Source organism: Temnothorax americanus, unplaced genomic scaffold (genome assembly GCF_048541705.1).
Source record: "Temnothorax americanus isolate GAGA-0224 unplaced genomic scaffold, ASM4854170v1 Scaffold21, whole genome shotgun sequence".
Taxonomy (NCBI): domain Eukaryota; kingdom Metazoa; phylum Arthropoda; class Insecta; order Hymenoptera; family Formicidae; genus Temnothorax; species Temnothorax americanus.
This window is the reverse complement of record NW_027509349.1, coordinates 1,631,094-1,647,650: the sequence shown is the minus strand read 5'-3', so window position 1 is coordinate 1,647,650 and position 16,557 is coordinate 1,631,094. Positions and strand designations below refer to the sequence as shown.

At 36.5% G+C, this 16,557-nt stretch overlaps 1 protein-coding gene and 1 long non-coding RNA gene across 3 annotated transcripts in view; one reads left to right on the top strand and one right to left on the bottom strand.

Annotated features, from left to right (window-relative positions):
* Positions 1 to 13,674, bottom strand: part of Sk (small conductance calcium-activated potassium channel) — a 174,731-nt gene extending 161,057 nt beyond the window's left edge. Inside the window, exons 1-2 of the mRNA XM_077406894.1 lie at positions 12,713 to 13,674; positions 12,220 to 12,272 (exon numbers count right to left, since the gene is read on the bottom strand). The gene's annotated coding sequence lies outside the window, so the exon portion shown is untranslated. The remainder of the gene's footprint in view (positions 1 to 12,219; positions 12,273 to 12,712) is intronic.
* A 998-nt stretch (positions 13,675 to 14,672) lies between these two features.
* The window catches only part of LOC143897925 (uncharacterized), a 125,356-nt gene continuing 123,471 nt past the window's right edge, over positions 14,673 to 16,557 (top strand). The window contains exons 1-2 of one of the 2 annotated variants that reach the window (XR_013257039.1): positions 14,673 to 15,801; positions 16,244 to 16,272. This is a non-coding gene — a long non-coding RNA (uncharacterized LOC143897925). The remainder of the gene's footprint in view (positions 15,802 to 16,243; positions 16,273 to 16,557) is intronic. The other variant, XR_013257038.1, reaches the window with a different exon arrangement.

Sequence of the window (16,557 nt, the reverse complement as noted above, 5' to 3'; positions counted from 1 at the left end):
CTTAAACATCGGCATTTTCGAAAATTTTACCCGAAATAATCATAAATTGATCGCTGGAAGAACAATAGTCAGTGAGCAATGTAAAAAAATATGCAATTAAAGGCAAAAAAATAACTTACAAGTATAAGTCGGTGACAGCAGAGAATGCGTTTAATTATGAGAGAGTGACCACCGCGATGAAGTGCTGTCGTTATTGAACACATACAAATTTTTTCCGGAGCAGGACATTATCGAGGAGCGACGACTAACGCGTGTTCACATGTCGGAGTTGAGAGGTATACTAACTTTTTTCGTACATTGACAATGTACATAGTAGGTTGTTAGTATAAACATTGATATTTACAACGATGAAATTACTTTGTCATATATAAAATTTAAGTTTTCTGTACCCTTTTTTAAATTAATTGTTTTCGTATGTTTTTTAATTAAAAACATTTCAGCAATCTCTCTTTTTTTAGTATTTTTCTCCTTATGGATAATGCTGGTTTCCAACCATTTAAAATTGTGACCACACGATACCCGATGTCTGATGCTCACAACCGATGAGTGATTGCTGTTATGTTTTTTGATATCATTTTGGTGCTCCTTATTGCGTGTTATTAACTGACGTTTAGTCTGTCCGTTGTATACTGCATCGCAGTCGTCACAATTGATCTTATATACAAGTTCGGTCTCAAGCTTTATAGTTTCGTATAAAAAAAGTCAACCTTCTCGAAATCCCCACAACTGTGACTGCGAAAAAAATATTCCTATCAGTCACGATAAAAAGTAAAAAGAGGTAAAAAAAGAATTAAGATAAAAAAAATCTTTTATATACCTGCTGTCATATCTTTTTTAACGAACAATACAACATATTGACGCGCTCGACTAATCGCCAACTTAGTGATCCGTCGAGTTTGAAATAGGCCACTGGACAGCTCGGAGTGCCTACCTCTGCGAGCGATATCGCGATATCGCGCGCCTCTAACGACCGCCTCTCTTCGTCGTCGACGTCGCCGTCGACGTCGTCATCGCAGACGTCGTCGTTACCGTATGCGCGCGCGATTTGCCAGGTAGTCATGGCGACGTAAACTCAAAAATACACGCCTGCAGAATAGATTATTGTACGTTACGTAGTTGGAGTCGTAGCTAAAGTCGTATATAGCTAAAAGCATAGCTAAAGGCGTGCGGATAACGAGTCGCCGATCTAGAATGGCACGATCTATCTCGGCGGTACTCCCCCTTTAATGCTAAAGTTTATCTAATTTTAACCTAGCTTTACATTAGTCACAGAAGGAAATTTTAACTTTTGAAAAACATTGACTCTTCTTCTTCATTTAACTTAAAAATTATTAGTGCTAATAAAACAATTAGCATATATTTAGTAAAAATCGTTTAATCTCGACTAAATCTTTTAATAGAACAAAAGAGCCATTTTTTATTTTCAAATATTCTCATCTTTTTTATTTGCATTAGGTATGACTAAAAAGATTTTAGCATTTCGGTACCTTCACCAAAGAAAAATCGCCTCCAAATTGATTAAAAAGTATAACTTATACAAGTTTTATCTTGTTCTGTTTTACAACTCGTACACGATCACTATATATAATTCCGGACAAAAAGCTATCAACACTACAACAAAAGTACATTATAATTCTGTAGCTTCAACTTTAAATTTAATCCCATTCTTTGCTGCTTCGATGAATGTTGGAGAAAATTTAAAATATCTCCGCAATCACAAGATGCGGTGGGGAAACCTAACATCGCAGCCATCATTATGCGAAACTTTAAAAAAGGCAGATTCAGTGAGCCGAAAGCACGAAAACTTTCAACGATTCCCGGAAAAATATACGAATCACCCTGCAAGAAGCCCAAAGAAAAATGAAAAAATACCTCTTTCTTCTCTCAGTTGGGCCGGGAGTCTGCTTTGAGAAAAGCACGAATTAAGTTGTTAAAGAAAAATGCACAGAATCACTGAGAGAACTATAACGCACTTCCTGTCAGCCGCAGGCGCTTCGAGAAATGTATAAAGCCAACTTTGCTTTAAGAAATATTTTAAATTAAAAGTTCATAAAATAATTTTTAACACACGCCATTAATCACAGAGCATCATTTTTTATTCATACAAACTATGTTGCAGTTACTTAAAGTTAATATTGAAAATTTTTTAATTATTTATAAAGTTTAAAAAAAATAGTTTTAGATATATAAACAAAAATTTTGAGCATGTAATTTTCAATTTATATTTTCTTTATTACTATTATCTCGTACTTTTATTTGTATTCAAGTTTTTCTTTGCTATACGTATTTGATACCTATATATCTTACAATTAGATAAAAATCTTGATTTTTTGTTGTAAAGTGTTATCGCTAAGCTCCATTTCCGGCGTTAAATCTTCGACATGTATCGATTCTCCTTTAAACGCAGTCAATTAACTGGTGTGAGCTTAAGTCTCGGGCATTCGGGGTGACGGTAAGTCACGCATGTGTATACCGGTAGTTCGCGATTTTATCGCGTTACATTTCATAAGACTGGATCACATCAGGTATATTTACTAGCAACTAGCACGCTAACAAAACCACTGCTAAAAAGCGTTATAATTTAAATGCTTCGACAAATCAGTTTACTACGATATAAAAAACGCAGCAAAACTATAATGTTGTTACCTTTACTTAATAGACCTGAAGAAAAACTCTTTAATTAATTTCAAATGGATTTAGATTAACATCACAACATTATTTTCTTTCACTTTATTTCTTCAAGACTTTTTCATGTCAGTATCCAAGCTTTAAACTAATTTTTTCAAAACTAATCTAACTTTTTTAATTAAAATTCTTGTTAAAAAAAATTGTTATTAACTAGAATTAAGAGTTCAAAAACTAACATATATGTGTATATGCGTATAATAAAAGAATCCTAAAACCAGAAAATTGATGAAGCCAGAAATAACTTTTATACATTTAAAATTCAAAAATCTAATCAGAAAAGCTTCGCACAGCTTCAAAGAACAATTTAAAAAGAAAACTTGTCTCCGAAATATATTTAGGGGTTAAACGTGTAGGTACATAATAAAAATTTAATAAAAACTATAATAAGTCCTGTATCACTTTTCAACATCCTCATCTATAATTGAAAGGATCTAAATATCCTCTAATTGAGTATATAACATTACAATAATTTTATTAGAAATTAATATCACACGTTATTTTATTAGAGAATGTTATATATCTCTATACTAGCAAAATGTAGATTTACATATAGTAGCACATCTTTAGCTATATAAATTGGCCTAATTGTGATAGTATGTAGGTATATGTCTATGCGACATCTGATAATACCTTCTTCCCTCCCGGTGAAACGGTGCCAGTTTTTGCGTCGAATCGCATATAATATATAGTCCAAGCGGTAACAAAGCATTATGTGAACCAGACTGTAGGCAGCGAGTTGGGTCAGTGCTCCGGCCGTGATATCGAGATACGAGCGCGGATAGGACACACGCGAGGCACTAAGGGCGAATTTGCTCCGGCGGACACGCCGCAATCCAGACCGTGCATTCCGAACTGCATATATCCATTCGCGTGATTCTGCAGCCCGTATTAAGTGAATTCGTGTTTCTATTCGTATGCCCTCCCCCCGTCCTTCACCCTCCCTCTCCGAAAGCCCGGCCGGCGAACTCCCCCGCCGGGAGTGCATTCGAGTACATCGATGTATACGTGCGGCAGCGCTAAATAACTATACAAAAGCCTTCGCTTTTCAACTATTCTGAAGTTGTTATTTCGAAAACAATTGTATTCGTTATTTACACATACTGTATATTCCAGAGATTAACAGAGACTTGCCGTTTTGAGTGTGTGTGTTTTAGTTAAAATATAATTTATATAAAATATAAGCGTCTCATATGCAGATACTGTCGAGATACCAATATTTTAGTATTTGCGTATGAGATGTTTCATTTAAGTAAAAAGAAAAGAAATTGTCTTATTTTTTTTTTTATATAAGAAATGTCTCTTCATGCACTAATACGTTATTATTCATTACACATTTGTTGCTCGAAATAATAACTTATTTGGAAAGATGCACGCAAATCTCAATAATAATTAATTAAATTAAATAACGATTTGCAATTACTTACTATGCTCGCGCGCGCGCGCGCGCGCGTGTGTGTGTGTGTGTGTGTGTGTCTTCATTATCCTATTATAATTATTCATTACGGACAATACTCTGCATTTATGCCCATTCGAAATCCGATAGCTTGATCAATTATTTATCGCGTGATAATTTCAATTACATTAATTATCGTGGAAAGGAAATAACGCAAGTAAATGCACATTTTCAAGAGATTACGGCGCGGTATAGTTTTAGCACGAATGTATAAAACCAATCATCGATTCTAAGGTATCTTTTCACGATTTTCAAAATAAATTAATTACATAAATAAATTTAGTTATGCGTTGATATATAATTAAAGTAGTATCTTTAAGCATGTATTAGTTTATCACATCTCATTTTTAGTAGAAACATAGAAAAATTACATTTGCATAATTTACTAATAGCAAAAAAACAGCACTTTAACAATTATAATAATGTAATAATAATAATAATTTAATATCTTTATTATTAGCCCACAAACCTTTGTTCCTAAGTTTTTAATCTCTAAATGTATTAAATAAAAATAAAGAATAAACAATCCTATACTATAAAACAAGGATAAACAAACATTATATAATTAAATTTAATTTTTATTTAATTTTAACACACATGCACACACATATTTATTCTCATTACTTCGAGAACAGAAGCATAAAAATATATCGAATAATTACAGTACATGGGATAATCTTCAATAATCATAATGAATATATGATAATGTAGCGATATTCAAAATCAAAAGGCTTGAGTTGCGCACGTGTCACCAAGCAATTAAATTCCAACAGACAATTATTGTTTGGACGTCGCCGCAAATGTTGACGTAGGCCGCGGGTTGGACAGAATTGATTGACATTACAAATATAATTTCCTATAAATAGTCCGGGGCGCCATTCGAAAGGCGTTTCGTGCCGACTAAAAATATATACGTCGGATATTTTAACGCGATTAATGCGATGTTAAGCAGCGATTAGGCCGTACAAAACAAATTACGATAGAAGACCGTACGATATAGAGGGTTATCGATCCCCGTTACGTCACATCACTGATTCAACCGCCAATCAAACAACTTGATGCGAGGGGAAGACAAGGACGTATTATTTAATTCTTCATGAAACATCAAAAATTGATTAGGTAAAACGAGGACGGTAGGTTAGGGTAAGGGAAACGATACCTATTCAACCGTGTAATGGGGGGAAAGAAGGCTGTTGGAAAATCACGTTAAGTAGAACAAAGAAGCCATTGTGCGTTTTATGTAACCAATCCTCGCGCGCGCCTACCGAATTTTCATTATTGTATTAACATTCTGACAACTGTTCTCCTTTTAATTGACGTTCAAATTTTCTCTAATTAATTCTTATTATTCAATAGGAATAATAATAATTTAGTAATAATTAATAAAATAGATTGTAATACAATATGCCTGGTTGGTTTGTAATTACCAAATGTTTTTATCGCATGTTACATTTTTTAATTTTCTTTATTTGTATACAATTTAAGCAAACTTCCAAAAGAGTGGAGTTATCTGTTGGAGTTATACAATGTCTCTACATAAGAAGCCTCCATGTATTACATGCAGAGTAACCTAAATTCCTCGCATAAACTTTTGTCTACATTAGTCAAATTAAAATCAATTTTTTATGGATTCAGCTTTTGTCTGCGTATCGCATTTAAATGTACGAAACGTTTTATTATTCACTCTAATATTTCGTTTTTATCTCAAAACACATTATTTAATTCGGTTTTATAGGAAATTATTATAAAAGGCTTTTAATTTATAAAAGTGCGATTGCGTGAGATATCTTTCAGTCCTTAAACCATAGAAGAGAAAGATTCAAAGTTTAATTATAGGATTAAAAAACATGCTAGTTACGCTAATTAATTAGCGTGTAAAAAAATTAATTTGTAAATGTCTTACGATGTATTGCATCGTTGCAAATAATATGTTAACAATTTTTTGCGAAAAACTGCAGTTAATCACAAAAACAAAATAAATTTCTAATACAATTAACTATTCACTTACATTTGTAATATTGAGAACTACACTTTCAAAAATGTATATGTAATAAATGTGATTTCTTTCGTGGTAAATCTGCGATTATTTGCTTCTATAAGTAAATTTAACTAAAATCTCGTTGCTAAACGTCGAAATGGCATCTATCTAATCCATTGCATCATCATATCGCGGTTAATCTATTATTATCGATCAACGGCGCAGTAATTAGTAACGAGACACGCGAGGGCGTAATGTGCAACACAATAATACGCAAAAGGGAATTTAATATATTTAATTGCAATGCTTGTAAGTTGGGCACATTAAATATGTTATTTGTTATTTATATTTATATAAGGCAGTACAAGCAATTCATTATGAGTTGCTAATTAATTCATGGAGCAAAAGGTATCTCGACATGTAATACCTATCCCTATCCAGTCACGACCAAAAATCGCCATGACATAACAATGATGTGCAATAGTAATCATTAATAAGCGTAAAATTTTCAACACTAAGGCCGGTATTCATAGTCTTCAAGATCGTCTTAAGTAATGTCTTAAGACGCTAATACGGCTCTGTGATTGGTTCATGACAATATTTCATATATAATTCGTTAAGATTTGGTTGATTAGTTCTGGAGTTATAGAAATTTCGGTAAATTTGAATTTGGAGATATCAATCTATTTCTAATTTTATTATATTTTTCAGTCTTTTCTACCCCTATATATTTCATATATAATTCGTTAAGATTTGGTTGATTAGTTCTGGAGTTATAGAAATTTCGGTGAATTTGCTCTAACTTCCGCAAATATTGAGAAATTTCACATTGCTTCTTTATAGTTTTTAAGTGTGCAAGTAGAACCCTTTGCTCACAAAGCTTCCTCTATGAGGAAGCCAAAAAAATAAATACTAATAATTATACATTAAATAAAATAAAAGCTTCCTCAAGAATTAAGCTTTATAAGCGAAATAAAATAGGAGCAATGGTAGCGAGCTGTAATAATGAGGAAGCAATGTGCAAGTTTGTAATTTGCACTTTTTTTAAATATATTGTTAGGATACATCAAGTTGTAGACGCATTGAAGTCATTTAATTTTATAAACAATTATAAAAATCGTCCAAATACTGTTCGCAACATTAATATGCGTTGCATGTCTGGCTGCAAATTTTCATCGACAAACGATTAACCGTGGATAAACAAATAATTATCCGTGCATATATCATGAACTCTTTGTGTATCGCGCTGCGTTCAAATATAAAAAGCAAATAATGTCCGAGAGCTTTAACAATAATTATTATTTGCGGAGTGAATATTCTGTTGCATAAAACATTTACAAACATGTATCCTAGCAATTACCGAAGCACACCATTCGATTACTACAAAACTTGAAATTAATATTTACAGTAGATTTAATTTAATGTTGTTACAGTAGATCACGATTTGATGCTTTATAAGAAAGAAGAAACAGAAATAAACGTTTGTCTGAAATTTTTGTTGCTTTGACAAATATATGTATATCGCGTGTGTGTAAATTACATTTAAAAATATATATAATTTAACGTTTATACTTATTTACTAAAATTATTTTATTATATTTATATAATGCATGCAAAAAAACAGATAATTCTTTAATAATATATATCGTTACCTTCACTAATGCAAACAAATTTCTTGCTATTTCTCGCATAACGATCGAAGAAATCAAATTAATGCTATCTAAAAATGCAATTGCGCGATAACCAAACGATAATATAACGGACGAATTTGCTCACCGATCGATACGCCGTCATTGCCTTCTGTCTGACTCCATCGTTGTTCCGCACGTTCGTTCGCGTGGATAATAACGAGTCGATCCACGAAAACGCGTCTAATTAGGATTGCACGCACTAATTAACGCGACGCGACATCCCGTCCGTCATCTCGCGCTGCACCCTCGACGCTTGTTGCTCGCGCGCAACGTGCTTTGAACGTTTGAACGAGTAAATAAACTCGAAACGCTACGAGCGCCGCGACACTCCCGACTTTCGTTACTCGCGCGAAGTACAGCACTGAGACGTCGGTTACGTTCGAACCGCGCGGGCAGCAACTTTGCGCCGGCAGGCCGATACACAAGCCGCCGCGCCGCGTCGCGCGTCGCGCCGTATCGCCACGCGGGGCGAGATATAGGTACACCGATTAGGGATCCTTTAAGGGGATGCTGGAGTGACGGCCTTTATATTAGAAAATATGGTTATGAGGTGACAGCATTTTTACATTTTTTTTTTCAATTATCACTAATTTTTTATATTCCCACTCTTCATTAGTACCTATACTTTACTCCTGTAAAAGGATTTTGCGATCTATAAAGCCGTTTCAAAGAACGAGCTTCTGACTGTTTTTGTCGGTAATTGTCCCCTGTCCAGGATCCCCTTAAAAAATTAGTGATAATTGAAAAAAAATGTATAAAAAATGCTGTCACCTCATAACCATATTTTCTAATATAAACAGTTGTATAAGTTATATGTACGAAATGAAATGTTCCCACTCTTCAGAATACGTGCACAAACAATAACGTACCGTTGAAATTGAGATTGAAAGCCTGGAAAAAAAATTGGAGCTTCGAAGAAATCGTGTATATTTTCCACAAAAATATACTCAAAGCGGTTTGCATAACAGCAAACCCACAAGCCGCAACATTAAAAAAGCTCGTTGTTAATTGCCAATTAATTATTAATCTCTAAAGACTGGAAAAGACCCATAATGCGGCGCGTCACTCGGCCGTATATATTAATATAACTTGCACTTGTAGTTAAATATTAAAACAAATTTGAATTTTTTTTTCATATACCTACAAATACATATACGGCGTCATAAATGTCTTCCCATCTGAAGAGAGCTCATAATAAAAGTTATCTATTATTTGACTTGGATGCGGCTATCTTCAGGTGGGAAGCCATTTGTGACGCCGTGCGTGCATATAAAAAGAATACCTATAATATATTTTTTTCTCTCCATTCTTCGCGCGCGCGCGCGCAAGTGTCGAAAATATAAATAAAATAGAATGTCTGTATGTCTGTATGTCTGTTCTTTATACACTCTTAAACTATTCGACCGAATTTTTACCAAAAATATATAAAATAGGGGTAGAATTTTCCGGGGAGTGTTATAGAGTGTACAGTTTTTCGTTACCGATCCTTTTTCGGAACCGGTATCCAAAATTTTTCTAATTTTTCGGGAAATAATTTACCGAATATTATACGAATAAAATAAATGATAAATGACCAATTACTTTTGACAAATAAATTGACACGTCGACGATTGATGCGCCACCGGGAATATTGGCTCACTCATTTATGACGCCGTGTGCAGTGTGCATATATATAAATAGAATATAATATATTCTTTTTTTCTCTCCATTCTTCGCAAGTGTCGAAAATAATGTAATATAAAGTCACAATTGTTGTTGTATATACAAATGAAATAAATGATAAATGACCAATTACTTTCGACAAATAAATTGACACGTCGACGATCATGATGCGCCACCGGGAATACCTATGGGTGATTCTATTATCGAATCGGACGGGCGTTCTTGTCGAACTTGTCGATCGAAAAAATACGGTTATTTTAAATCACTGATTTTCACGTTATGCATGATATGCCGCTCACTCGCCATTTTCCATTATACTCTCGACGTTTATCGCACACACGACGTACCTACTTTGAACGAGTGAATTACGCGAAACACAACGAGCGCACGCGGCGTTCTCATTTACACGTGTGATGTTGGCCATATTATTTCGAATGACACGACGGCAACTTTGCGTCGCCTCGCTGCGCGAGATGCACCAATTACGCATCGAAATCATCGCATTCAGAAGGCTGATTATTAGTTTCTAAGGCCTGGGCCGTTCATTTATATTGAAATAATTTGCATCTTTGATGCGGAATGAGAATTAATCTAATTCCTTTCTGTTACATATATATGTGATGTTTCCGACCTACCGTTACACACATATACATATACATACATGTGTGCGTGCTTGTATGTTTGTTCTTAGAGAACAAGAAACGATGTATTATTGCGAGTAAAATAAATGAGCAATTAGTTGCGGCAGTTAACAGATAAATTGATTCACCGATCGATGCGCCCACCTGACTCCATTCGTCATTGTCGAGTTGGACGCTCGTTCTGCTCGTCGATCGGGCGGACACATCGGGAAAACACGATAATTGAAATCTCGCGTACTACTAATTAACACGACGATATATGACGCGCGGCCGTCACTTCCCACAGCACTCTCGACGTTTATTGCACACACAGCGCGCATTGAATCATTGAATGACAAAATAACGCGAAACGCACGGCGAAACACTACTCCGTGTGACTTCTGTCACGCGCGCGATGTACGTTGCGATTTTAAGGCCATCGCACACAAAATGCATAGCTTAGCATAAGCGTAGCACAAGACCGCTAAACCAATGAGGCAATGAGCATAAAATCTCAATATTGATTTTTATAAGATGCTCATTGATCCAACACTTCGGACACTCGTTCTCGACGGGCAAAAAGACACGAGAAACGCAGAGACGCGACATGATCTCGCGATAATATAACGCGACTACGGTATACGCGAAAAATTTGGGTGGAGCGCGGTAAGCCCAGCGAGAACTATAGGCTAGTCATATTAAACATCGAACCTTCCAATTAATCTTCCCAGGTTGCAACCATCATGAATCGCTTTGATTTGAGGTGCTATATTGGGATTTATTTTGCTTCGCGAAAAATTACGTGAATTTTAATAAAAAATAATTATTTTCGTGTAAAACAAACGTTATCCGACCTGTGCGCAATATTGAATAACTTTGCGCGTCAATAAAAAAATCAGTGTTTGTCGTACGAAAAAAATACGAGGGTCCTATTTTGTTGCAAATTTTGTCCACAACAAGATGCATACGATAAAATTCGTCTCAAATAAATTCTAAGGCCTGAAAACAGCGAAAAACTAAGACTAGTCCAAAAAATCAAAATTTTTTGTTTACATAGCTATACAAACTAAAGAAAAAGGGTCTAAAAAATCGGTTACACCATGAAAAGTATTCTTTGTAGTTTTCAGATAATGTGTGATTTTTGGGGGATTTTTAATTCTATTTTAAATAACGAAAAAAAATCACCGGCGCAACATCAAAAAACGATGAAATCGAGGGTTTTCGGGATCCGAGTCTCGGACTTTGACGGCGCGCAAGAAGGGACAGAAGCGAAAATGGTAAAAGGGATGGTTGGCGTTCTAGTTGCTATTAGTTGCACTATTATCAGTATTATCCCAACGTATTTTTCTTGCATCTTCGCATCTTTGAATGCGAAGTCCACTAGTCCAAAACAGACAAATTCGAAGCAAATCAAAGATAAGGAGAGGAAAGAAAGAGATTAATTTTAGTTTAAGATGCACGATGTCATAAAAACGTCGAGCAAAACGATATAACGTAAATAATTATAAAATTTTTTATGAAATAAAAATTGAGTATTAAATATAAAATAAATTATCATAGAAATAGGAGTAATCAGCTTTACACTTTTATCTGTAAATTGCTGAATATTCAATACTCTGAAAATATATATTTTTAAAACGTGTGCATATCGAAGTATTACAAGTAGTTCCAGTTTTGCTTAATTTTTTTTCTTTCCTTCTTTCTCTTTTTTTCTTTCTTTTTTTCTATTACTCTTTCTCCCAATTACTCTAAATACTACTTTCTAATATTATTTATGTGGCAAATTAATCTGAAATGCAAGGAGCGGAATATTTTTAAGGTCGTCGTTCTATTCGCAAAACGAAATTCGAGCCGGAAGGCAGGTAATGCGAGCAACTCTGTGCGTCGGTCGCATTACCTTTCGAAACGCACGATAGATACTAAAAGAAAATGTGATTATTTTTTATAAACAATTAACGATTGTCAGCCAGTGACGTCAGACGGCTCAATAATTATTAGTAGTAGACCGGCGATTATAACGGATAGATTTATACATAAATGTCGCTCGGTAAGATGTAATTATTTTGTATCAGCAATAACAAATCCATTACTTCTTAAAATTAGATAATAAAATAAGAGATGACTCACCGGCACCGATGCGCAACAGCGGAGTCGTAACTGCATCGTCGCTACGTTGTGATCTGTAAAATACAAATGTACAAATCAAATTATAGCATCGCTCAAGATAATCAATATTCACATACATATGTGCGCAATGATTATTTCAGGAAACGATAATTGCGCGCGTCAAAACCTTTATTCTCTTTCAAGTGAATATATTTATTAAAATATTTGCATACAGTTTTTACGAAAAACCTTAATTGTTGTTAGATGCAAGCTTCTTTTAACACTTATACATAGAAATCTTTCTTTCTATAACTTTCATATAAATAAATTATTCGTTCCAGAAAAAAAATTGAAAATAAACGATTAAAAACCCGCAAAAAATATTATAAATATATAGTATAAGTAATTATATATTATATGAATTATTATATATAAATAATATAAAAGTAAAAATGTGTAATTCAACAAATCGTGTTACATCATTCGTATACATAAATAACAATAATTTATTTACCGTCCGGTCGTTCCGCCGTTGCCCGATGCCTCCCCAGACCTCGTTCTCCTCTCGGTTCTCGGCTTCCCTCGTCGCTGGGCGCACTCACTCGCGGAAAAACCGATTAATTACGAAGGATGCTTCCCCGCGCGTATAATTCACTCGCGTCCCACGAAATCGAAACCTTCGAAATCCCACCGTGCAGTGACGCGATAGGACGCGATACTTTGACGCCGTTTACGAAGCAACAGGCGTCGCCAAGCTCGTTAATCGCGATAGTATATGGATTTACATACGTATACGTATATCAAGACGATCGATCACTCGTCGACTCCGACACTTCGCGGATGCGGATACTCGCGTCCGCGCGCAAAACTTCTTCTCGGCAGGCAAAAAGACACGTGAGAAACGCGGAGCAGGCGCGACACGATCTCGCGCTAACATAACGCGACCACTAGAGTATATACACGAAAAAAAATTTTGGCAGAGCGCGGGGAGCGGGGCGAGAAGCGAGAACGCCGAGAACGTATACCTTTCAGAAAAGCCAAGCGAAATAATCGAAAATAATAACCGACCGTCTATCAAAAAATATATAGCACTCCGTACCGTTTATCTATTTATATACGCAAGGTTCATTTCCGACGAACAAAAAAAGCGATTGCGACTTGCACTTGCGTATCGTCGAACCAGAATACCGGAATTCCGCCATTTGCAGTAGTCGAGCAGGTAGATTGTAATGATTGTATTGCCACCGCCTTCGATGCGTCGCAACTGTCACAAGACGCGTTAATCGCGATCGTGCGGACCATCAGGGTGCTCGAAACGATCGACACTCCCGAGCCTCGTTCGCACGCGAGATTCACATCTGGTGCTGGATGAAAAGACGCGAGAAGCACGTAACAGTCGCAATTCGCCGCGGCCGTCGCCGTCGCGTTGGACTTTGGACCCGCGCGCCCGCGCCGCCCGAGCGCTACGCTATCGGAGTTCGGAGTGAATATAACATATAGCCGTTAAAAATCGGAAGGAGAGGGGAGGGGAGGTGTGTTCGTGAAACGTTTACGCCGCGAGCGGCGCCCCGCGTCGGCTTCTCATTGAACACGAGCCGGTATTACGCGAAAACGAGTATAAACTCGCAAAATTTCTCTAGAAATGAGTTAGGGCCTTGGCACATAGAAAAACTGAAGTGGTAAAACTTAAGCAGTAAAAAATCAACGGTATGGATTCGCAACGGCTTAGGGTTGATTTATAATAGCCGTAACCGTTGATTTAAGCCGTAATCTTTAAGAAATTGACCAATCACGGTCGAATGTGAGAAGAATAATCGACTGTGATTGGTCAATTTCTTAAAGATTACGGCTTAAATTAACTGTTACGGCTATTATAAACCAACCCTTAGGGCCTCCCCAAAACGGCTTTATAAATTCTTTACTGTGATTGGCTGATTTTGCTTACCGCTTGAGTTTTACTGCTTAAGTTTTTCTATGTGACACGGCCTTTATAATATGCATATGCAACTGAATCAAAATAACGCTTTAAGGTAATCCTAAAGCCGTGATCCTAGCCGGTTTTTTTCAATAATTGGCTTTATAGAAATGCAAAATTCTTGTCTAGAATTAAAGTACGCATCAAAATCCATTAGGTCGTGGTGGTCGAATTTATATGTGGTGGTCGTTACGTATAACAAAAAATATTAATTTTTTTTTCGTTTTCGATATAAATTCGTGGAAAGCGCGCTTTCCACGCACTTGCAACATAAAACAGGGTGTGCAAGTCGTGCGTAATCTTACGGCACTTGTTGCACGCACAGATAACTATCATTTACCTATTATTTCGTAGGAAGAAATCGAACGCGCGGGATCTATTGCCGTTATTATGTCGCCGAGGTTGTTTACGATTTCGGGCTCGGCTTTCCTGGAAATCGCGAGACGCCCGACGCGGCCGGCGTACTTCCCCCACTCTCTCCAAATTTTTCCTTTCCTATTGCCTAGTTGCGCTCGCGCTCGCGGACAGTAAAATTAGTGCGAATTCGAGGCTGTGCTCGTGCTCAGCAGCCCGTGTTTCTCGCGTTTTCTAACCTGTCGGTCGTGAATCTTTTGGCCGTTATATCGCGCTCCAAAAGGAGCCATTGTAATTAAAGAAGAAAGATCGTGAATCTTTGTCCGCGAACGAGTGTCGGAATTGAGCCACGGTCGATCGTCTTGTTGCGTATATTTCGCGTCTCTCGATGTTCGCGCAAGTGGCGTCGAATTAATTGACTTATCGTCGGATTCAAGAAGTTAAGTCCCACGTTTAACGCGAGAGTGAATCTCGCCGCGCCGGAGTAACGTATATCTCCCGTCATTAGATTTCCGTTTCACACGCGGGTGAGTTATTGTTTGTGTCGCGTTTTCGTGAGGCAATCAGTCGCGTCGCGTCGCCGGTCGCCGTGGCATCGATGTGAAGTTGCACCGGAATTGAATATTTCGGTTTTACACGTTACGCCTCGGGTGAGAAACGGATCGCGCTCCGGAGCCGAGCGGCCGTCGCGACGCATTTGATTAGTAAGTAGAACCGTAATTAGCCGCGTGACTTGATGCTCGTCATTCGTAAGGCGTACTTGTCCGTCGGGTGATCAGTCGAGGTGCGTATATATTGCGTATTTCGCGAGATTCATTCGGCCAAGGTGGCCGTCACCCGGCGCCGAGAACGTTCGTTAGGAAACGGTGGCCATATTTGCAGTATTTCGTTACGCGGACGTCGGACGTGTAGGTACTTATTCTTCGTATCGATCTTGCTTCGCATACTTATTCGTTCTTGTTACAATACGAAATCATTTTCGCGTGTATCATTTTCATTCCAAGTGCGGGAAGTGCGCGCGGAAAGGCTGGAGCACAGTCGCGAAATGTTGAAATATTGCGAAAAAAAAAACAAACAAAGCAACGAAATATCATCGTTAAATATTGCGTTAAATATTGATCGGTGCGTGCGCGATCAAAGTAATCATATTTTTGCGAGTTTCTAGTGCGTGTGTCATAAACGATCGCAATGATCGCATCAGTACCAACGGACTGAAAAGAGAGGAGGAGAAGGTGGCCCGGGGAGGCATCGGGCAACGGCAGAGCAACCGTGGGGTAACCAACTTATTATGACTTATTTAATTTATTATTTTACTCCTGACATTATTTCATACGTGTTTATTATTAATCTCAGCGATGAAGTATTATTTTCTTACATAATATAATGCTGTACAATACATATACGATATTTTAGATTATTTTCGCATATTATCTACAGAAATACATTTAAAAGATTATATAAGTATAAAATTCAATATTTGTGCACATCTGTATTGTCAACATTTTTAAGATCGATAATTATTGAGATTATTACATAATTAGATTGTTTCTGAATTTTTTTAAACAAAGAAAATTTTTCTAAGAATTATGTAATTATTTTGCTAGACATCTGTTTAAAGAAACCAAAAATAAAGAAATTCGAGATAATAATTATTTTTTAAATATTAATTATTCTGTGAAGCACAGTTGTAATTTAAATATACGCTCTCTTTTACAGATATGACAACTCCGCTGCGCATCGTACCGGTAAGTTTGAAATAATTTTTTTATTTTATTCCCGAAGTATATATAAAAAATGGAAATTAATAAGAACTATATATTATGTATATAAAATACTATATTAAATATAGGGCGGCAGTGTGTGCTCCAGTGGTAGAGCGCCAGACTCGCCAGACTCGTAATCTGAGGAACCATCAGGTTCGAGTCCACTAGAGCCATGGAATGTTTTTTCGAAAGCTGGCGCCCCCACTAGACCACACTGCCGCCCTTATACGTTTTATATTAATATGCATATTCATATATTTTTTGTGA